Source organism: Lathyrus oleraceus, chromosome 2 (genome assembly GCF_024323335.1).
Source record: "Lathyrus oleraceus cultivar Zhongwan6 chromosome 2, CAAS_Psat_ZW6_1.0, whole genome shotgun sequence".
Classification (NCBI taxonomy): domain Eukaryota; kingdom Viridiplantae; phylum Streptophyta; class Magnoliopsida; order Fabales; family Fabaceae; genus Lathyrus; species Lathyrus oleraceus.
In genome coordinates, this window is record NC_066580.1 from 181,207,407 (window position 1) to 181,231,453 (window position 24,047).

Genomic DNA, 24,047 nt, shown 5'->3' on the forward strand with positions numbered 1-24,047 from the left:
TTTTCTCTCAAATTTTTAGATCTGAATTTTGATCTCCTCGATTGAAATTCTAGAACTAAAGTTCCTAGACCTCCCTCATATGATCCATTGAACTTCTGTTTGGCTAAAGAAAGCAAGGAAGATAGCTCAAAGCTCCACAGTTCAAAGGTGATCCTCAACTGGTTTTTTCTTCGAAACTCATTAATCTTTGATCCATTTGCTTGACCACTGTGTTGTCTGAAGTCCTCTTCATATAGGCAATTGTTTTGAATGCTCAATTGTTGAAATCCATGAAGTTCAGTATGAACACCATGATTTTCTCTCTCTGATTTCTCTCTCTATGAGGATCTAGAGGAGAAACCAATGGTACAGGGGTGATGTACATCACCCCAGCTTTCCAATGATATGAGGATTGTCCCTTTTGGTTGAGATTTTATGACCTGCAATTTCTGGACTTCGCCGGAGCTCGCCGGAGAAAACGGTGGCTCTGACCATCGTCCCTTTGCGAGATGGATTGTGGACCGTGTGATGGCATCTCCAGATCTAATCTCAGCAGTCCATTGTTATGACTTTTAATAATGCCTTGTGTGACGCGTTGACTGAAGCCTACCATGAGCGCGCGCATGTGGAGCGTTTGATCAACCATGTCAATTAATGAGGCTTGATCAAACACTCCTGGTTTTTTTTTAATTTCTTAATTTCTGATTGTATTTCTTTTATTTCCATTATTTTCAAAAATTCATAACTCTTTCATTTTTAATCCAAAAAATATAGGACCAATTGCATTCTTCTCCATTTAAATTCTAGTTTCTAAAAATGATTTTTTATATTTTTTATCTTGCCATTGATATTTTTTGTGAATTTTCTCTTTTCTGGTTATTTTTAATTCATTTTAAATAGTTTTCAATATTCAAAAAATACAAAAATATTTTCCTAACCTATTTGAATGATGATGGATCTATAAAAAATATTCTCATCAATTTATTAATTGATTTGAGGTTTATTTGAGATTTTAGTTCAATTAGGCTATTTTTATTCATTTTTAATTGATTAAAAATAGTTTCTGACTTTTAAAAATGCTGAATTTTTTTGTCAAACTTTTTTTGACCTAGTTGAGCTTAGGATAAATCACTTGGACTTTTCAAAGTTGATTTGAAGTGATTTTGAAGTTTGACCTTTCTTTAATATTTTAATGTAAGTTTATTTTCAAATATAAAAAAATGCCAAAAATATTTTGTTCACTTCTTGACTTCCAATCTTCATCTCACTTCTGTTTTTGATTGTTTGACCATGATCCTCAATATCATTGGTCAACACTTGTTGATTGGTACATTTTATTTCATTTAATGCACTTTATTCTTTTCATTTTCCATTATTCTTGTTCATCTTCTTCTTCTTCTTCTTCTTTCTTTTTGATCAATGAGTTAAAGGTTGATAAGTTAGCATTGATTAGGGAGGTTTAATCTTCCTTGATTCAAACCTAATTCATCTTGATCATATGATCAAGTGAATGACTTTGCATTAAGGATAGGTTGCTTCCTAAATCATGCAAAGGACTTAAACCAATACAAGATCATTTCCCATTTTCTTTTTGGCATGGCAAGTTGTTGGAACTTGGTTCACTAATCAAGACTTCTAACTTGTGTTATTGCCTACATTATTATTGACCGGCCTCAGATAGTTGTGACTTCTACATAAGTCCAATTACGATTGCTTAACATAGCGCTAAATTTTCCTTATGGCACACTAACTACTAACACTAACCACTAACCATTAACCTTTACTTTTTGCACTTTACATTTATGCAATTTACTATTCTTGTACATATTATTCATTTGCTTTTTCCCTTTGCTCACTTGAGCACATGTTTATGTTAATGCCATTTGCCTTTTGCTCACTTGAGCATATAATTGTGTATATATCTTTTGTGCTTGTGTTTGTTTGATTGTTGTTGACCAAATGCAAAGAAAGGGACAAATGGACTTAGACCTTAGGACTTTACCCAAGCTAATGGAGTTTGAAGAGAAACTAGGCCATATGCCTTTAGAGTGCTTAAAAATGTCAAAGAGCAACTAGGTCTCATGCCTTTAGAATGCTTAATATTGAAGATGACTTTGAAAGGACCAACTTCTAAACTCTTTTTGTCCATTCCTTGTTTATTTTGTTAAAATCTTTTGATGTGTGTGTTCTTGCGCTAGGGACTCCAACTTGATCCAAATTGAGGAACCATTGCCATGAGCTTCTAAGAGAGAGAGAGACCCATAATGCATTAAGGAGCTTTCCAAGGGTTCATTTGATTGTTGATTGCTTGAGTTTATGCTTATGTCATTGCTTATTCCAAAGGATGGGAGCTACTTGGATCATCAATATGATCTCAAGAGAGGAACTCCATGTGTTGTTTTGTTTCTTGTCCCATATCTCTTGTATGTTTAGGACTTTAGCCATTCTTCTTCTTCTCTCCACTCTAACCCAAGCCAAAACTTTTGTGCAAACATTTAACACTTGTTTTCAACATTAGAAACCTAAGCCTTATGCTTTTGATTTTCAAACCTTTCTTTTCATAACACTTATTTTGAATTGAACTTCTAAGTCAACTTTGACCATTTTGTAAATACTTTTCATTGGTAAATACAACTCATTCAAATGTCTTTTTGTGGTTTCAATGGACACCTTCTTAATCAAAATTTTCATAACCTTTAGCTATTAGGTTTGAGTTATCCTTGAGGTAAATGTAATGCTCACCTATATCCTTAGTGATGGACAATAAGTCTTCCATGCTTATTATAGGGTTAACCCCTCACTAGCATGTTGAAGCTATCCTCACATGGTGGGTTTGTGGTTTTGGGTTGAGTTTTCTCCCTTGGATAACAAAAGACCTTAAGGCTTTTGGACCAATCAATTCACCAACTCATTTTTGAGATTTTTACCCCGAACTACGAGTTTTTAATCCTAATCTTCTTAAGATGGTACGTAGGCAATGGGTTCATCCATCCAAACACAAAATGTAAATAATTTGTATATTCTCTTCTCATCTCTTCAATCATGTTTGCACAAACAAATTTTCACAAAATACCAACCTTACAACAAGTATGAAAAGGGCTCCCTAGGAGTACCTAGGATGTTTTGGATGCTTAAAACCTTCCCATTACATAACCAACCCCCTTACCCAGATCTCTGACATTTTTACTAGTTTTTGACTCGATAAAACTTTTAGGTTTTTGTTTGCTTTCTAACCATTCCTTTGGATAAATAGAAGTGCGGTGGCGACTCGACTTGTATGGTTTAACTTAGATTTAGTCAATATCTCTAATGGTAACGAATACCCCGCTACAGTCATGATATTTGCCACTACACCATCAAATTGATCCACTCTCACATCATGATCCACATACGCTTGCTATAATAGCTTCATCAAAGATTTTTTCTGAGCCTCGGAGTTCGACAACAAAGACAACACTGATATTTTTTACGGAATCTGAAGGAGTTGATCTACCACCTTGTAGTCACTTATTCTAATTAACCTTAGTAATTTTTAGGCATCATCATTCTTTTTATATTCATTAGATGGGCCAATGACCACAGGTTCTTGATTAACCATAATAGGATCTTTACCATGAACTTTCTTACTTGCTGACACATAATCAACCTTTTGGAGAGGTTCTAGCATAAACATACGTCCACTTCTAGTCATACCATTGGAATCTGTTATATTATCGACAGATCGAATTGCTTCAATCATTACCTCTTTACCATCTTCCAACATAATAGCATTATACCTCCAGAGAACAGCTTTGTCAGATTCACAAGAATCGGTCCAGGTAAACAAATTATCAAAGGAGTCACAACACTTTCCTTACTCTGACAGGTGATTTCCAAAGGCTTTGGAATATCGAATTAAGGAACAATAACAACTACTTTATCTTCTTTACATTTAGTATCGACCTGTAAAACACCCTGGTCCATCAAGCCCTGTATATCTTTCTTCACTAACGTGCATCCTTCAGGATTCTGCTCACACAAATGGCGGTATGTATGGTTATCTCCGAACAAACCATCCTTGTATAACTTGGCATGCATGTCATCCAAAGGATTCTTCACCAAATTAACATCAGAAATCAAGTATTCTTCTGTACAAACTTCTACTACGCTGACAGAAGGTCCACCATGTTCTGGTAGAGGATTAACTTGCACATTAGGTTCGGCATCTCAAAACTTCAACAAACCATTCTTGACGAGCTTTTGAGCTTCTGCTTTCAACAAGAAACAAGTTTCAAGATCATGTCCTAGTGCTTCCTGATGAAAAGCACAATGAGCTTTAGGTTTATACCACCATGGAAGTGGGTTTAGAACAGCTGGTGGAGATCTAGTTTTAATCAAACCATTCTACAACAAAGTTGGATACAATTCCATATAAGTCAAAGGGATAGGATCAAACGGATTCTTCTTGGGACCACGGGTTTTCTGATTCTGATTAGACTGTTGATTTGGTTGATACTGCGGTTGATAAGTCTGAACAACAGGAGTTGGACTAACCACCGGAGTTAATGCGGTAATATAAGGTTGTTGATAATATTGTTGTTGAGACTGGTAATGATGATTACTTTAATTTTAGGGTCTTCTTTGCCTTCCCCCTAGAGAAGTAACATTAGTATCCCCTTCTTTCTTCTTATAAAAAGTATTACCATACTTCTTCGTTTCGCTTGATGAACTTGCTTCTTTTGTCAAACGACCTTCTCTGACACCTTTTTCCAATCTGAATCTCATACCAACCATTTCAGTGAAATCGTTCGGAGGACTAGCAACCATCCTCTCATAATATAAAGAACTCAAAGTCTTAAGAAACATCTTTGTTGTCTCCTTCTCCTCCATCGGAGGGTTAATTTGAGCATTGATTTCACGATGTCTCTGAGATTATTCTTTGAACGATTCCTTATCCTTCTGTGACATGGCACGAAGCTGGTAACGATCAGGAGCCATGTATAAATTATACTTGTACTAGAGTACAAACTCCTCTACATGGTTATTAAAAGAACTAATATGAGCACTATCCAGCCCCATATACCACTTCAAAGATGCACTAGGCAGACTATCTTGGAAATAGTGGATCAACAACTTATCATCATCAGTGTGAGTACCCATCTTCCGGTATAACATAGTCAAGTGACTCTGAGGACATCAATTACCCTTGTACTTTTCAAAGTCAGGGACCTTGAATTTCACAGGGATCTTGACATTGGGCACCAAGCACAAATCATAAGCATTCTTACCAAACAGGTCTTTACCCTTCATAGCCTTCAACTTTTTATGCAATTCTTGAAATTGATCCGGGAATTCACCCATTCTCTCATAAACATCTGAATTCTCACTGGGAGCAGTGTGATAGATATGATCCTCTACTTGTGACACATCATGCACAATTGTTGGAGGAGGGGTGACCATTACAGGTTTTTATCCGTAGTACATTCCTTTGGGATGGTTCTTAACCTGACTTCATGCTTGTGACTTACAATAAACTCTTTGATTCCTGGTTGATCCGATCAAATCTTGTCAATATCAATGGAACTTAGGTGTTGATAACGTGAAAACCATAATCCACCAAAAGGGATGATTGATCTTGATGATGACTTGATCCATCCATTGACCTTTGTTTGTGTTTGCCTTGTGTGTGACCCCTTGTTTCTGATTATTGCATTCATGCATACATGCGCATCATGACATTCATCACACACAAAAAATTCAAGAAACTAAGGTCTTATTTGCAAATATTTTCAGACCATGGATTATGGATGAAGGAACACTAAGAAGTACAGTTTCAGATGTACTGATTTGAAAGAGTTAAGGAAATTTGCATCCTTTGTATTAGATCCTTTGGACTTCAAGCAACATCATCGGAAACTTTTATCCGTGTTATCTACTAATGTGGTTGAAGGACTTCTGAGTGTTTTGGTTCAGTTCTATGACCCTATTTATCGGTGCTTCACTTTTCCCGATTATCAGTTGGTGCCTATGTTGAGGAATATGCCCATCTCTTGGGTATGCTCGTATCTAACAAAGTACCTTTCAGTGGATTATAGGAGATTCCCAGATCTCATGTCATAGCTGGAGCTCTTCATTTGAAGAAATATGAGATTGATACTCATTTGATGAAGAAATAAGGTATTCTTGGGTTGACTTATGAGTTCCTCATTGGTATAGCTACTGTTTTTTCTCAGGCCGGTAACATCAATGATTTTGAAGCTATTTTTGTTCTGCTCATCTATGGTTTAGCTTTGTTCCCTAACATTGACGGTTTTGTTGATGTTAACGTTATTAGAATCTTCTTGATTGGAAATCATGTTCCTACCCTGTTGGGTGACATGTATTTCTCTCTGCATTTAAGGAATTCTAAAGGTGGTGGGCCTATTGTGTGATGTGTTCCTCTCCTGTACAAGTGGTTTACTTCGCACTTGCCTCAGACACATGCTTTTTTGGAGAACAAACAATTTCTACGGTGGTCTCAAGGACTTATGTCTTTCACTAATGATGATATTGTTTGGTATAATTATGCATTAGGTATCTTAGATATTAATGATAGTTGTGGTGATTTCTATAATGTGCCTCTTATTGGTACACAAGGAGGAATCAACTACAACCCTGCTTTGGCCCATCGTCAACTTAGGTTCCCCTTGAGAGATAAACCTAATAACATTCAGTTAGAGGGTTTATTCTATCAAGAGGGTAAAGATCCCTAACTTTTGAAGAAAAGGATGTTGCATGCTTAGCATAATGTGCATAGGAAACAAAGATCCGAGCTTGGTCCATGCAACTGTGTAGCTTTGGAAGCTTATACTATTTGGGTGAAGAAAAGAGCTTTGGAGTTGAAGATGTCGTGCGCTTATGAAAGACCTATGTCTTTGGTTGTGGTTGAGCCATCAACTCTCCCTAACCAAGATGTAGAGGAGTTGGAAGATGCACTCGCCAAGATGAAGCAAGAGAAAGACATGTGGGAAGAACGGTTCCGTGCTTTGAGCCAAAAGCATGAGAAGTTGAAACTTGAGTCGAAAGACAAAGACGCGCTTATTGAGATTCTTGAAGACCACGCAGTGAAGAGACAGAGAGAGCCAGAGGATTTAGTTTCCTCTAGTATGCCTCAGCCTTCCGGTGCTTGGAAGAAGATTGTTGATCAGCTTGTCCTTGAGAAGGATCAGATGAAGACATCCTTTGAGTTCGAGATTCGACACATCCGAAGGAAGTATACTCCTTTGGCTAGATCTTTTGATACAGTTGATAAGGATCCTTAGGACGATAGTTTCCTTTCTCTTGTATTTGTATTTTTGGTTTCTGAAGTTGTACTCAGTATAATCCTTCCAAATTTTATAAATAAAAAGAGATTTTATGGTTAACTGAATTATTATTATTAACTATTATTATATTTGCAAATAAGACATCATATATTCCTTGAAATTAAAAACAATCAAAAACATTGCATTTCATGCATCATTTGCATAACATGGTTCTTCCGATAGGTGTCTTATCAAGTTCTTCTTCTGTTTCAGCCAAGCTGACTCACCACTACAACACTCGAGCTAATCAACTGTGAAGAATGGAGCATTTAGAGCAAGAGAATAGAGAGTTGAAGGATGAGATCACCATACTTACGGTGTTGATGGAGCCTGTCATAGCTGCTCAGAATCAGCCATCACCGTCTCCTACAATTCCTCATCCTCAGAGGATTGTCATTTCTGAGATTATTTCATCAACTTTTCATGTTGTTGCTGCCATCCAGTCTATTCCTACTATGCCAGCTGGATTCCCCTGGGGAATGCCACCAAATTTTATGCCAGAAGCGTATACGCCTACTTTTGTTTCTCTGTCGACATCTAGCTCGGTCATGTTAGTGCCTTCTCCTATTGTTCATACTCTGCCTCGTGTTGAGGAGACTATCTACCACTCTGAGCCATCTGAAGGTCCATACTTGTATGAAAAGATGGATGAAATGAATGATCAGTTTCTTAAGCTATGCAAAGAATTGAAGACTCTCAGAGGAAAAGATTTATTTGGCAAGAGTGATGTTGAACTCTGTTTGGTTCCCAATGTCAAAATTCCAATGAAATTCAAGGTCCCCGACTTTGAAAAATACAAAGGGAATACTTGTCCATTGGGCCATCTTGTTATGTATGCCAGGAAAATATCTACTCAAACTGATAATGATCAGCTACTGATTCACTACTTCCAAGACAGTTCAACTGGTGCTGCACTTCGGTGGTACATGGGCTTAGACAGTGCTAGCATTCGTACTTTCAATGACTTAGGTGAGGCCTTTGTCAAGCAGTATAAGTATAACATTGACATGGAGCCAGATAGAGATCAGTTGAGGTCGATGTCTTAGAAGGATAAGGAGACATTTAAAGAATATGCTCAGAGATGGAGAGAGCTTGCTGCTCAGATTAGTCTGCCATTGGAGGAAAAAGAGATGACCGGGATATTCCTGAAGACGCTGAGTTCATTTTATTATGAACATATGATTGCAAGTGCCCTTAATGATTTTACTGAGATGGTAAACATGGTGATGAGAATAGAGGAAGGATTTCGTGAAGGACGTCTGTCCAAAGATGAAGCATCGACTAGCAAGAAGTATGGTAGGGGTTTTTCTAAGAAGTAGGAAGGAGAGACTAATGCAGTGTCAGCAGGGAGGCAAATGAGGCCTCATGTGAGGAAAAATTCTCAATCTCGTCAGCATCAACACCAGGTATATTCAGTGATTCTAGTTTTTTCCAACAATTCAACCAATCAATCAGTTCCAATTCAACAACAACATCAGCAACAACCGCAACAACGTACCAACTACAACAACAACAATAATCATCACCAAAATTTTGATAGGAAGAAGGTCTCTTTTGACCCTATTCCTATGACATACGCAGAATTGTATCTTTCCTTAGTAATCAAGAATCTCATCCAGCCAAGGAACCCTCCGCAAATTCCTGAGCCACTACCATGGTGGTTCAAACCAGATTTACACTATGCTTTTCACCAGGGAGCCCCTGGCCATGATATTGAAATTTATTACCCACTAAAGTATGAAGCTCAAAAGCTTATGAAAAGTGGTAAGGTGTCCTTTGAGGACAGAGCTCCAAATATGAAAGTCAATATGTTACCTGCTCATGGTAACGCTTCTGTTAACATGGTGAACGGATGTCCCGAGAATTTCAAAGTTTTTAATGTGAGGCATATCTGTAGATCTTTGGTGGAGATGCATAGAACTCTGTGTTTGATTAGTGATAGTGAATATGACCATAATGGTTGTGTCATTTGCAGTGTGAACCCCCGTGGGTGTATGATTGTAAAAAGGTATATCCAGAAGTTGATGGATGAGAATGTTATCCAGATTCAACAATCAAGGGATATGGGAGATGATGTGAACGTCATTGTGCCAGTGTTCAAGACCCTTGAGCGGGTAGTTATTCAATTCAATAGCAGCAACAATTATCATGTCAACAGATTGGTATCATCGTTGGTAATACGGTTAGTGGGCTGTGTCCCCTATGCATCCGATAAAGCTGTACCATATCAGTATAATCCCACAATGATTGAAAATGGTCAAGAGGTTCTGATACCAGTTGCAGACTTAGTGGTAAATATTACAGACATAGCAAAGGTGACCCGTAGCGGTCGTCTGTTCAGTCTGGTTTTTCCTAAGAGTGTGGAAGATGTTTCCGTAGGGAAGAAGGTAGAAGTTCCTACAGTGGATTCAGTTAGTGCTCCAATGTGTCAGTCTGGTGAATCTAGAAAATTGAAGACTAACAATGATGATGAGGTGTTACGACTAATAAAAAGAAGTGAATTTAACATTGTGGAGCAGCTGCTCCAAACACCATCAAACAAATTTGTATTGTCATTGCTAATGAATTCTGAGGCGCACGGAGAAGCATTGCAGAAAGTATTTGAACAGGCTTATGTTGAACATGATGTTATTGTGGATCAGTTTGACCATATTTTTGCCAACATCACTTCTTGTAGCAATTTGAGTTTTTGTGATGAAGAACTTCCTGAGGAAGGCATGAATCACAAATTTACATTACATATTTCAATGAATTGCAAGGAAGACGCATTATCTAATGTTTTGGTTGATACAGGATCATCGCTGAATGTGTTGCCGAAGTCAACTCTATGAAGACTCTCCTATCAGGGGCCCCCGATGAGGTTTAGTGGTGTGGTTGTTAAAGCATTTGACGGTTCTCGTAAAACGGTCATTGGAGAAGTGGAAATTCCAGTGAAGATAGGTCCGAGTGATTTCCAAACTACTTTCCAGGTAATGGATATCCACCCAGCCTATAGATGCTTGTTGGGGAGGCCATGGATTCATAAAGCTGGAGTTATGACGTCTACTCTACACCAGAAGCTGAAATTTGTGAAGAACGGAAAGCTTGTTGTTGTTGGAGGAGAGAAGACATTGTTGGTGAGCCATTTGTCATCTTTTACTTATGTTGATGTTGAGTAGGAAGTTGGAACGTCGTTCCAAGCTTTGTCCATTGATGATGAATTGAAGAAAGCTAGGGCACCCATGTCTTCTTTAAAAGATGCACAAGAGGCCATTCAGGCTGGTAGTATTGATAAGTGGGGTTGTGTTATGGAAGTCGCTAAGAATAAGAACAGAGTAGGGATGGGATTTCAACCAGGGCCATTCAACGCCAATGTCAAGGTTATGAAACAAGTTTTCCGCAATGTAGGGTTCATCATAAGAATGGCCAACACTCAGCTGTCATTTTAGAAGATGGTGATGAAGACGAAGCTTGCGCCAACTTTGTGACGCATGGCCAGACTTGTAACAACTGGGTTGATGTTGATATTCCTACTGTTATTCACCGTTCTAAGTAAATTTTTTTCATTATTTTTAAGAAAAATACTTCTCCTATTCCTAAGGGAGAAGTGAACATTGTCAGGCATTTTCTTATTATCATCAATAAAATACAATTTTATTCATCCACATCTATGATGTTTTGTTTTACTTTTTATTTTTCTGAAAAATGGTAATCACAAAAAAAACATAAATAAATAATAATTCTTCCATCTGCATAATATTTGTTTGCACTCCACTTCTCTAAAATCAAAATACAAAATCATTATGCAGGTTGGTTCTCAAACCCATTGAATATAATGATCCTACTCCCTCTCCAAACTTTGATTTCCCTGTGTTTGAAGCTGAGGAAGAGAATGATGATGAAGAAGTATCTGATGAGTTATCCTATTTGCTTGAGCACGAGGAAAAAGCCATTCAGCCGTTTGAAGAGAAGATTGAATTAGTCAACTTGGGTTCCGATGATGATGTAAAGGAAGTCAAGATTGGGTCTCAACTGTGTCCAAAAGCTAAGAAGGGGTTGGTTGATCTTCTTCGAGAATACTCTGATGTGTTTTCTTGGTCCTATCAAGATATGCTTGGTTTGGATTCTGAGATTGTGGAGCATAGATTGCCGTTGAAACCAGAATGCCCTTCGGTCAAGTAGAAATTGGGAAGGACTCACCCTGATATGGCAGTAAAGATTAAAGAGGAAGTGCAGAAGCATATTGATATTGTATTTCTTGTTACCTCCTAGTATCCGTAGTGGGTGGCCAATATTGTGCCAGTTTCTAAGAAAGATGGAAAAGTTCGCATGTGTGTTGATTATAGAGATTTGAATAAAGTCAGTCTGAAAGATGATTTTCCTCTGCCACACATTGATATGTTGGTGGACAATACAGTTAAATTTAGAGTCTTTTGATTTATGGATGAATTTTCCTGCTATAATCAAATAAAGATGGCACCTGAAGATATGGAGAATACCACATTCATTACACTTTGGGGAACATTCTGTTATAGAGTGATGCCTTTCGGTTTGAAGAATGATGGTGCGACATACCAGGGAGTTATGACCACTCTTTTCATAATATGATGCACAGAGAGATTGAGGTTTATGTTGATGATATGATTTCTAAATCTAGTGATAAGGAAGAGCATGTTAAACATTTGTTGAAGTTATTCCAGCGTTTGAGGAAATATAAACTCCTCTTGAATCCCAATAAGTGTAACTTTGATGTTCATTCTAGTAAGTTGTTGGGCTTCATTGTCAGTGCGAAGGGTATTGAAGTTGATCCTGCCAAGGTCAAAGCAATACAAGAAATGCCTGCGCCCAAAACTGAGAAGCAAGTCAGAGGTTTTCTCGTCCGTTTGAACTATATTTTGAGATTTATATCGCATATGACTGCCACATATGCGCCTATATTCAATCTCCTTCAAAAAGATCAATCTTGTGATTGGGCCGAGGATTTCCAGAAAGCTTTTGATAGTATCAAAGAGTATCTGTTTGAGCCTTCAATTTTGTCTCCTCCCATTGAAGGAAGACCTTTGATCATGTATTTGATTGTGCTTGAAGATAGTATGGGTTGTGTTCTTGGTCAGCAAGATGAATCCAGAAAGAAAGAATATGCAATTTACTACCTCAGTAAGAAGTTCGGCGATTGTGAGACTCGGTATTCTATGCTTGAGAAGACATGTTGCACATTGGCTTGGGCTACTAAGCGTTTACGCTAGTATATTATTGAATCATACTACTTGGTTGATATCCAAAATTGATCCAATCAAGTACATTTTTTAGAAGCCTGCTTTAACTAGGAGGATCGCCTGTTGGCAGATGTTGTTATTCGATTATGATATTGAATACCGATCTCAAAAAGCTATTAAAGGTAGTGTCTTGGCTGACCATTTGGCTCACTAACCTATTGAAGATTTTCAGTCTGTGCAGTATGATTTTCCTGACGAAGAAATTTTATACTTGAAGATGAAAGATTGTGATGACCCATTGCTTGAGGAAGGGCCAAAACCTGGTTCCTGTTGGAGAATGGTATTTGATGGAGCTGTTAATTCGTATGGTAATAGCATTGGGGCAGTGATTATTACTCCTCACGACACTCATTTTCCATTTATAGCTAGATTGACCTTCAAGTGTACAAACAATGTGGTTGAGTATGAAGCTCGCATTATGGGGCTTGAAGAGGCCATTGATCTCAGAATTAAGTATCTTGACGTATATGGAGATTCAGCTTTGGTTGTGAATCAGATCAAAGGTGAATGGGAGACGAATCAACCTGGTTTAATACCATACAGAGATTATGCGAGATATCAACTTTATTTACAAAGGTTGAGTTTCATCATATCCCTCGAGATGAAAACCGAATGGCAGATGCTCTTGCAACCTTGGGTTCCATGATTGTGGTGAATTTTTGAAATGAAGTTCCTAATATGACTGTGATGTGTCTTGATAGGTCAACTCATGTATTTAGTGTTGAAGAAGTCAAGGATGAAAAGCCATGGTATTATGATATCAAATGTTTCCTCCAAAGTCAGATTTACCCGTCTAGGGGCATCTTTGAAAGATAAGAAGACTTTGAGGAGATTAGCTGGCAACTTCTACCTGAATGATGATGTGCTTTACAAGAGAAATTTCGATATGGTTTTGATCAGATGTGTGGATAAATACGAAGCAGACCTGTTGATGGCTGAAGTCCATGAAGGTTCCTTTGGTACTCATTCCAACGGACATGCTATGGCGAAGAAGATGTTGGGAGCAGGTTACTATTGGCTGACAATGGAATCTGACTGTTGCAAGTTTGTGAAGAAATGACATAAGTGTCAAATTTATGCAGATAAGATTCATGTTCCTCCGACACTGTTGAACGTCATTTCCTCCCCATGGCCCTTCTCCATGTGAGAAATTGATATGATTGGCACGATTGAACCCAAAGCTTCGAACGAACATCGTTTCATTCTGGTGGCTATTAATTACTTCACAAAGTGGGTTGAAGCGGCATCACATGCTATTATGACCAAGCAAGTTGTTGTAAGTTTTATTAAGAATCAGATTATATGTCGTTATGGTGTGCCAAGGAAGATCATTATTGATAATGGATCTAACTTGAACAATATTATGGTGGAAGCTCTTTGCAAAGACTTCAAGATTGCACATTATAATTCTTCTTCTTACAGACCTAAGATGAATGGGGTTGTTGAAGTTGCAAACAAGAACATTAAGAAGATTATTCATAAGATGGTTGTAACATACAAATATTGGCATGGGATGCTCCCATTTTCTTTGCATGGGTACCGTACATCCGTTCGCACTTCAACAGGGGTAACCCCTTTTCTCTCTTGTTTATGGCATGGAAGTTGTGCTCCCCGTGGAGGTTGAGATTCCCTCATTGTGTCTCTTGATGGAATCCAAGTTGACAGAGGCTGAATGGTGTTAGACCCGATATGACCAATTGAATTTGATTGAAGAGAAAAGATTGACTTCCATGTGTCATGGTCATTTATATCAGCAGAGAATGAAGATAGCATTTGATAAGAAGGTCAAGCCTTGTGTGTTCAAAGAAGGTGACCTCGTGCTCAAGAAGATTCTATCTTTCAAACTTGATACTAGGGGAAAATGGATTCCTAATTATGAAGGCCCATGTGTTGTTAAGAGAGCATTTTCGGGCGGCGCTTTGACTCTTACAACTATGGATGGTGAAGAGTTCACACATCCTGTGAATGCCGATGCAGTCAAGAAATACTTCGCCTAAAAAATAAAAGAACAACTCGCTAAGCTGAAAACTCGAAAGGGCAGCTTAGGCAAAAATGAGCGTCTTGGTGGATTGAAAACCCGAAAGGGAGATCTAGAAAAAAGTTAGATACATAAAACAGAAAATTTATCCCGGTAGATTGAGTACCCCACCTTATCTAGGCAAAAATTAGGGATTATGGCAAGTAACTGCATTCGTTTGGTCCTAATCATTGAAGCAGTTTTGAGCGGTCATTTGATTCTGATTCATCATTCTCAACCTAAGACAAAAGCACAGCGGATTTCAAAGTTGGTAGGGAGAGTAGTGATCATTGTATTCAATGTATCCCTTTTCCATGTAAATTGCCATTTTTCAAACTTTGTAAAGATCCATGGAGTCCCGCCATTTGCGGACTACCATTCTATTAAATAAAGTTGAGCTTTTATCCAATTATTTATATTCTTATTTGCTTATGTTAAATAAAATTGAATTGCCTCAAGATCAGTACACACATATTGCCCAAGCTTTGCCAAGAGATCCCAGAACCCTACACCATAGAATACCTTGAGGATTTCTTTGAAATCGAGTTTGAATTTCACCTTCTGTTTTGAGATTCAAAATACAAGGATCCATTGCATTTTTCATCTCAATTGGTCACTGCAAGCAAGAAGAGGAGGAACCAGGTGAATTCAGATCAAGATCAAGTCAATTTGAAGCTACCCGAAGGTGAATTCTCTCAAACTTCTCTTCTTCGATTCTCCCTCATTTTTCAACTATTTTGCTTAATTATTGGTTTTCTGAAGTCCTACCAATGTAGGCAATAAGATTGAGTTTCTTTAAGATCAAATCGAAGCAACTCAGTTCATGATCCTCAAAATTCAAATCCATGTATCTTTCAATATACTTCGAATTGGAAGAAATTGAGGCCAGATTCGAGCTCCTGAGCATTTTTCCTTTAAAATGATGTCCTTAATTTTTATTTTGGTGATGGTTTATGATGGACCAGTCCGGTGAGGTCCATCAGAGAAGATGGTCGGAGTTAGGGCTCCGGTGATATGTTGGCGTGCATCCTGGCCATCTAATCTATTTGAAATGTTTTAATCCTAGCCCTCCTTCCTGATTACCATGCGCGTACACGCATTGACGGTAGAACATGATGGAAGTGTGTGCTTGGCCATCAGATCTGCCACCTCAATTAATGAGGAAGATCTGATGGGCCTCGTTTTTTCTATTTTCTTTTTATTTTCTGGATTTTCATTTAATCCACTTATTTTGTTTAATTCATAATAATTTCAATTTTAATCCAAAAAACATGGGACTTTCACCAAAAATATTTAAATATTGTCCTCTTCCATATTTTGAATTAAAATTATTCTTTGGATTAATTTTTATATTTTTCATGAATTAAATGTTTTTGTGCATATTTTAAATTGTTTAAAAATACTTCTGACTGTCTAAAAATCATGATATTTTTTGTCTAAGGTCCTTTGACCTAGAATAAATCCCTTGGCCATTTATTTGGTGTTTTGAAGGGATTTGAGGTTTTGACCAAATTAAAATGCATTTTAATTCATTTTTAATGTGATTTTTTAATTGATTAAATGTTTAAAAATTATGTTGAGCCATTTTTATGGTCTAATGATGTTTGACTTTCTCTTTGGGCCTTGGTCATGGTTGATTTGACTTTTGTTTGATCAAAACCATATGATTTAGGGGATTGATGAAATGTACATTTCATCTCCCAAAATGAATGGACGGTATTGATCAAATAAAATTTCTCTCATGATCAGTTTGTGTTTCTATTTCCCCTTCCCTCTTCATCTTCATCCCTATTCTTCCCCATTTTCTCATTGACCAATGAAATCTCTAATGCATAAATATTAATTGATTCATCAATGACCTTGTGTCAGATGAATCAATACAAGTCTGACTGAGATAGGTCCTTCCCTTTTTTTAGTGTGTGGTATGTTTTAGGAGTTTGGTTCATTGTACCAAATCTCTAACATGCATTAACACCTATATTTTTATTACCCGGTCTTAGATAGTTGTGACTTCTACAGAAGTCCAATTACGATTGCTTAATATAAAGCTAAATTTGTCCCTCAAGGCATAACATTCTAGTAAGTGAGATTGTAAGTCTCCCATTCTTCATGGAATTGTGTGGAAACTTGACCTTTTTTCCTTTTAGGAGAGCTAGTGGCATACTTGTTAAATTATCCAAGTTGGAGTCCTTCTCATGGAAGATGTCTTGGTTCAAGGATTCATATTTGTGAATGAATGGTTGAGTATTCTCCAAAGAATGACTTAATCAATTAAAACTCAACACTAACATTTGACTAACCATTTACTAACTTTTATTCATTATGCTTTTACTTTCAAGTCATTTACTTTATGCAATTTAAATGTCAGTCATTTATCATTCATTTCCATTTACATTTCATGCAACTTGTTTATGTTCCAAGTCATTTTCACTTTGCTCACTTGAGCCATATCTTATGATTGTACATATATTGTTTGTTTGTTTGGATTTTGTTTGTGGTATTAGGACCTTAAAACACATAATAATAACAAAAACTCTAAAAAATATTTGTTGGACTGTTGGGACTTGATCTGAACTTTCGACTTAGGACTAGGCAACATTCCTTGTGCTAAAGGACTTGGTCAATGCCAACATCTGAGACTGGGATATCTTTGAATGTGCCTTCATCTGATGCAAGACCTTGAGTGCCCTTGATTCATCTGCTACTCTATTTTTATGCTTCATGGTTATTTTGTTATTATTGTCTATGTCTGAAGTATTGTTCTGAGTTGATTAAAGAATATTTCATATGCTACATTGAAAGACACTGAAGACTGCTAGCTATTGGGATGCTTGCTTGGATATTATGGCTATCTTTATTTGATGCCTTGATCTTCATGATGTATGGATATTGCTCATTGCTTATTTTTTATTACTTGTCAAAGTCCAAAGGAAAATGGGTTTCTATATGACATTCTTGTCTGTTGGATTGCATCCCATTGTTCAGATCTTTTCAACCCTTAACTTTTAAATTTTGCTTAGGGTAGTCTCTTCATATCCTCCCACTTCTTTAATTTCAAAATCTCTCCCTCCTTTCAAAAAAGACTTTTTTGCTTGTGATTTCAAACTTAAACATATTTTAATGATTAGAAACTTTGGCCTTATGTCATTGAATTTTCAAACTTTTTCTTAAATCAAACTTGTAAATATACTTAACCATTTTGACTTTAATTTTGAAAAGACAAAAATAACTAACAACCTCATTCAACCCTTTGGCCTCTTGTGCCCTTTCATTTAAACTTTTGTTAAAATCAATTCACCAACTTCTTTGAAATTTTTACCACGAACTACGAGGTTTTGACCCCTCATTTTTATGTTGGTTCGTAGGCATAAGACTGGAGGACTTGTCAAACATAAAAATATAATCAATGAATTCTTTCCTCATCCCCTCACTCTATATTTTATCAAAAATCATTTATACCAAAAAACATATGCACACAAAAAGGGATCCCTAGGAGTACCTATGACACTTTGGGTGCTAACACCTTCCCTCTATGTAACCAACCCCCTTACTTGTAATCTCTGGCAATTTATTAGTTTTGGTTTGAAAACTTATTATCTTTGGGTTTTGTTTGTACTTTTCCATTTTCCTTTGGAAACAATAAAAGCGCGGTGGGGACTCTGATTTTACTGACGTCAAGTTTATCCATAACTTGATGGTCACGAATTTACCGTTACAGTATACTAATCACAAGTTGCAGAATTTTAATCTTAGATATTTCTTACTAATTTCATATGGTTTCTACTCCTTAGGATTCTATAGAACTCTGCAACTTATTCCTAACAGTCAATACACATACGTAATTCCTAAGTCAATACACATACGTAATTCCTAAGTCAATACACCTACGTGATTCCTAATCACCACCATTACATACATCAACCATTCACCATTCCAAACTTTGTTCACAATAAGATATGAGTTATAGGGAATAGCCTTTAGCATTCTAAGAACAACTCTATTTCTTATAAAATATTTCTCAATCTCTTCAACTTTAATAAACAAATAATTAAACTCAAATTACTTAAATCAATCCAAGGGTTTCTTAAACATTTGCCCTTCTAAGTTACACTTAGGATTATAAACTTTTAACTTAACTCTATAATTGTCTCACTGTAATCAACAAACTTACATACTCTAAATTGTCATAACCTAACAGACTCAATATAAGTCTAAAATGCATAACCCAAAAGCTAAAGGACCAACGAAGCAAACTGAAAAGTCCCGAAACACAAAACTGAGAAATCTGACACAAAATTGAGAAGTCCCAATTTTTTTCTGACTTTTCGACTTATTTTGACTTGTCCGACTTATTCTGACTTAATCGACATATTTCGACTTAATTTGACTTATTTCGACTTATTTCGACTTATTGTGACTTTAGCAGTTCTTGAATCATAACAATCGACATATACGAATTATAACAGCAGAATAGATATAAATCCAACATATACATATATATATATATATATATATATATATATCATGTTTATTCATCAAATCATAGTAAAAAGGCAACGTTACATACCCAATATAATCACGAACGTTTTGCACAAACCTTACATGATTTAAGAACAACAACCATGAAAAAAAAATATAATGGGTTAAGGGAATTCCCATTATACCTAGATTTAAACATCAATTACAGAATAATCTTCCCTCTTATCTCGGTAAAGCAGAAATCTTGATTTTTGATGATGGGAGATCCTACTTTATCTTCTCTCTTCCAAAGTCTGCCTTTTTTCCACTTTTCTCCATTGATACATGTTGATGTTTCTCAATACTCCCCTCATTTTTATAGAAAACAAAAGCTCTAATTTCATTTATTTATTTTATTTGCATCTCTTAATTTTTTTAATTTTCTATCTACCTCCCTTCGTTTTATAATACTCATTAATGACCCGTGAAATGGATATTATTCTGATAGTGACCCGTGAAATGGAAAGTTAGTCATGTGCACTGTTAATGAGTGTTATCTAAATACATTTTATATTGTATCAAATTAGATAACACTCATTAACAGTGCACATGACTAACTTTCCATTTCACGGGTCACTATCAGAATAATATCTATTTTATATTAATCAACAATTATCTTTATTTGAGAGACAAACTTTTTTATTATAATTAAGTTTATATGATCATTATTTATTTTACAATTAAGTAACACATTATAAATTGATATGTGTATCTAAAAATATTTTATATTGTATCAAATTGAATATCACTAAATAATGATGCATATTTTATATTGTATCAAATTGAATATCACTAAATAATGATGCATATTTTATATTGTATCAAATTGAATATCACTAAATAATGATACACGTCGTTAACTTTTCATTTCACGGGTCACTATGAGCACAATATTTAGTTTATCTTAACAAATAATTACCTTTAATTGAGAGATGAATTATTTAAAGGATGAGAGGGTAATATTATTTAATAATTTTATTTTGCATAAAAGATAATAAGAAGAATTTATATTCAAACATCTATTGTAATTAAACGTGGCAAAAAAGTATTCTGGGGTGAGAGAGGCTCGAACTCTCGACCTCAGGATTACTCAGAAAGCTATGAGACCTACGCGCTAGCCAACTGCGCCACCACCCCTTGTTGTTTACATTTTATAACCTTAATAATTGATCATATGTTATCGTCTTTTTCATAAGAATTTAAGAAAAATCTTAGTAACTGACTGGTTACTTTTAGTTTTAGGAAATTTTTTTATTCAATCTGTTTTTGGATTTTAGCTTTTGTATTTACTTTTGATATGCGACGAACTTACCTTTATTTGCATTTAATGAAAAGATGATGCATGGCTACTGCATGATAGAGACGGCTCACGCTGCATGTGACCGCACTGTCTGACTGCAGAAATGAATCTCCACTCTATCCTAGACATAGATGAAATAGTTGAGGTGGGATGAATAGTACAAAATTTAAGAATTACATCTCTAAGTTTAAATTCTTCTGCTAATAGTTCATGTGAAAATGAGTTTTAAATATAAATATTTGAAGAATGTTTAAAGATGTAGAAGGGGAATTTTTAGCTTAAATAATCTATTTTAAAATAATCTATTTTTTTAGATTAATTTTAAAATTATGATGCAGAGGTTGTTCCGGGATTGAGACAATTTTTCTTATTGTGTCCGAATTGACAACATATACTATATAATCTTATCATTTTATCAGTCGTATCCATTTCTGTTCTAATACGCGTGTTATTTGGTCATCCTTTTTTCTTTCTTCTCATCTTATCGTTGTGCCAAACTATGTCCCCTTGATATGGAGGTCAATATTCCTCCATTGTTAGCACTGAGAAACTTTCGTTATAGACATTCATGACGGTAATGACTTTGTAAACATCAGATATATGGTTGTAAGCGTCCTGACGAGTATGTTGCATGCCGCAATGACATGGGAGCAAAGAATACGGAAGATCTGAAACTTTCCATAGTCGCACCAACTTCTGTTTACTCTGACCAGCATAGGAGAAATTTGGCCTCCCCTTATTGTGGTTCACTGTTTCCTGTACACTGAAATTTTGCATATGACGGTCAAAGATTGTAACCGCGTGTGTGCTAGCTTTTATAGTTTCCTCTTTCATCACTTTCATACAACATTCACTAAATAATTGACATGACATTAACATTGCACTCCATATTTCACCTCTGGTTGCAAAGGTCATGCCAACCTAAAATAGGTTGTTTTGACCAATGCGGTCATTGGTAGATTTCTAATGCCTTTGAATATGTCGTTCATGCATTCCAAGAGGTTTGTTTTCATGTGTCCTCATCGACAACCTCTATCAAATGCCCTTGTCCATTGCTCTAATGATATGTTATCCATCCATATTCCTGCATCTGCATTAGATAATCTAATTTTGTCACGGTAATATTGAAATGACGGCTGAGTTAAAGCATACCCTGCATTCACCACTTTTTTGCGGCGGTTCTTGTCTTTGATTGCACGCATGAAGTTTGGTGCGATATGTGAAAGATGGCGTTCCTAGACACATACATTCTGGTTTCCAACCGGTGAATGTACCGTGACGTTAGAAGATGTCGACATATTATTGGGACTGCCTATCGAGGGTAAGGCGGTAAATGGTAAAACCAACTATGCGAATTCAATTTGCATGGGACTCTTGGATGATGACTTGTTAGATGATAACTCGAGAGGTCAAGGTATACTCCTTTCACGCCTTAAGGCATATTATAACAACTTACAGTTAGATGAAATTCTACCGAAGACGCTAAAAACTAGGTGTTATATTATATTTTTAATTGGTCTATTTTTATTTCCCGAAGGTAGTGATTCTAGTATGCATGTTACGTATTTACCTTTACTAAGACATGTAGATAGAATAAGAAGTTACAGTGGGGGTCCTCTTCTTTGGCTTATCTTTATATTTCCTTGTGTAAAAAAATGCATACAAAGACACATCTACATTTTCTGGATGTGTTGTTTTTCTCCAAGCATAGGGTTAGTCTAGACTACCGTCCCTAACGTTCGTCAACCACAACCAATTCACATTCCCGGATGCACAAAAGTAAGTTCCTAATAATGGATTATATTTACTTACTTTACCAATCATTATCTCTAAATAATATATTTACTTTTTTGGTGCAGATGGTCGGCACGTGATATGATTTACAACAGATGTCATAAACATTGTATTACCCAGTATCGCAATCTCTTGGATCACTTTTGACCAGCAGATGTATTGTCATTAACCTAATTAATTCGTAATAATTTGTTTTTTAATATCACCCATTTTATAATCTAATATATTTTCAAATTTCAGTTCATTTGCCGTCCATATCTAAACTTGGATCATGACCATGAAATCAACGAACAAGATGCAACCGTTTGGATTGCATGCACACTGATCATAAGATTCACCACTGTGGAGATGCACTATAGTGATCGTGTTAAATTGCAGCTCGGTAAGCTTCAACACATCCCAGATCCCTCGACAAACCTCATAAAATGGAATCTACGAAAAGTTAACGATCAATGGAACTTTAATCCTTGGCAAAGCTTCGCTAGATCAGAGGGTTGAAAATGGAAGCACCGACAAGACCATGTCTTAACTGACGTTGTGATGCCAACCGAACAAAAACCAACTTGTAATTATATGGCTTGGTAGATATCGGTTGGATTTGAGTTCCTCACCGAGGATATGTACCTATACAATCTACGCCAGGTAACTTACACCTAAGAAGGTTCAACATCTAACCCCCAACAACATTTCCAGATTGGTTACTCACAACCCCTTATCCATCAAAATTTTCAGCACACAAATAGACAAACCTACGACCCTAACATGTCAAACACCCAACCACAATACCAAGAGAATACCCCGTACCACCACCAACAAGTAGATCATCATCAAGATACCCAACATCTTTATGCACCTAACATATTATCCTACCATAGTCTCCTTAACCAAAACACTCAGCGATAATTTAACATCAACCGTCCCTCCTCCTATTATAGCCAAGAAGCCCAAACATCACAAAATCAAAACATGTAACAACCATATGGCTACCAAACACCATAATAATCATTTCAATCTTTCCTTGAGGTATCATTCACACCAATGTCACCCTTTAATCTTCATGGTCTCCCTCCAATAACTCAAATACAACCCAACTACTCTGGCATGGGTCACGAACTCAGCTATGGTGGTAGCGCTTCATTACATACACAAGACTACGCGGATTTGTCTGAATATATTAGACAATCTCCTGCAAGTGATGGTGATGTTCCTGGACCCTCAAATCCTCAAACACCTGAGGTGAATCATCAATGTGGGTTAGGGTCACGCGTTCGGGTAGCTAGGGGATGTGGTACCGAAGGTCGGTTAGGTCATCCGAGTCACCGATATTAATCCTTTTGGTTATCGTATATAAACGCATATTAATATTAATATCAATTGGTCCGATTTAAACTTTTATCTATAATGTACATTATTTTTCAAAAAAATTACACAACACACAGAAGTGCTAGATTAATTGGCGCCTCCTTTAAAATTATACGCACAGGCGTCAATTGGATTGACAACACTAGGTGTATAAGCCAATCCAATTGGCGACACCTCTTTAACTTAAAGAGCGGGTGTCAATTCATCTGACGTCACCTCTTAAAAGTGGGGTAGTTTGAAAATTAAATTGAAAAGTGAATTATTTTGGATATTTTTATAAAAAAAAATAGCCATAAAGCCTCGACTCCAAAATAGTGTTGACCACCGACTTAGTGACCAACATTAAGCTATAATTTCGCATTTGATTGTCATAACACCTCAACTTCAAAATAATGTTGATCATAGGAAAAGTAATCTCAACAACATTTAACTATAATTTCACATATAAAATATACACATGTGTATATAAATTTCATAAAATTCATTACACCAACAACAAT

General features: G+C 36.3%; 1 non-coding gene across 1 annotated transcript; it reads right to left on the bottom strand.

The window, feature by feature from the left end:
• Window positions 1–20,142: 20,142 nt before the first annotated feature.
• Window positions 20,143–20,228, bottom strand: TRNAM-CAU (transfer RNA methionine (anticodon CAU)). Its single transcript is given in 2 exon segments — window positions 20,143–20,178; window positions 20,191–20,228. It is a non-coding gene; the product is annotated as a tRNA-Met (tRNA).
• Between the last annotated feature and the right edge of the window lie 3,819 nt (window positions 20,229–24,047).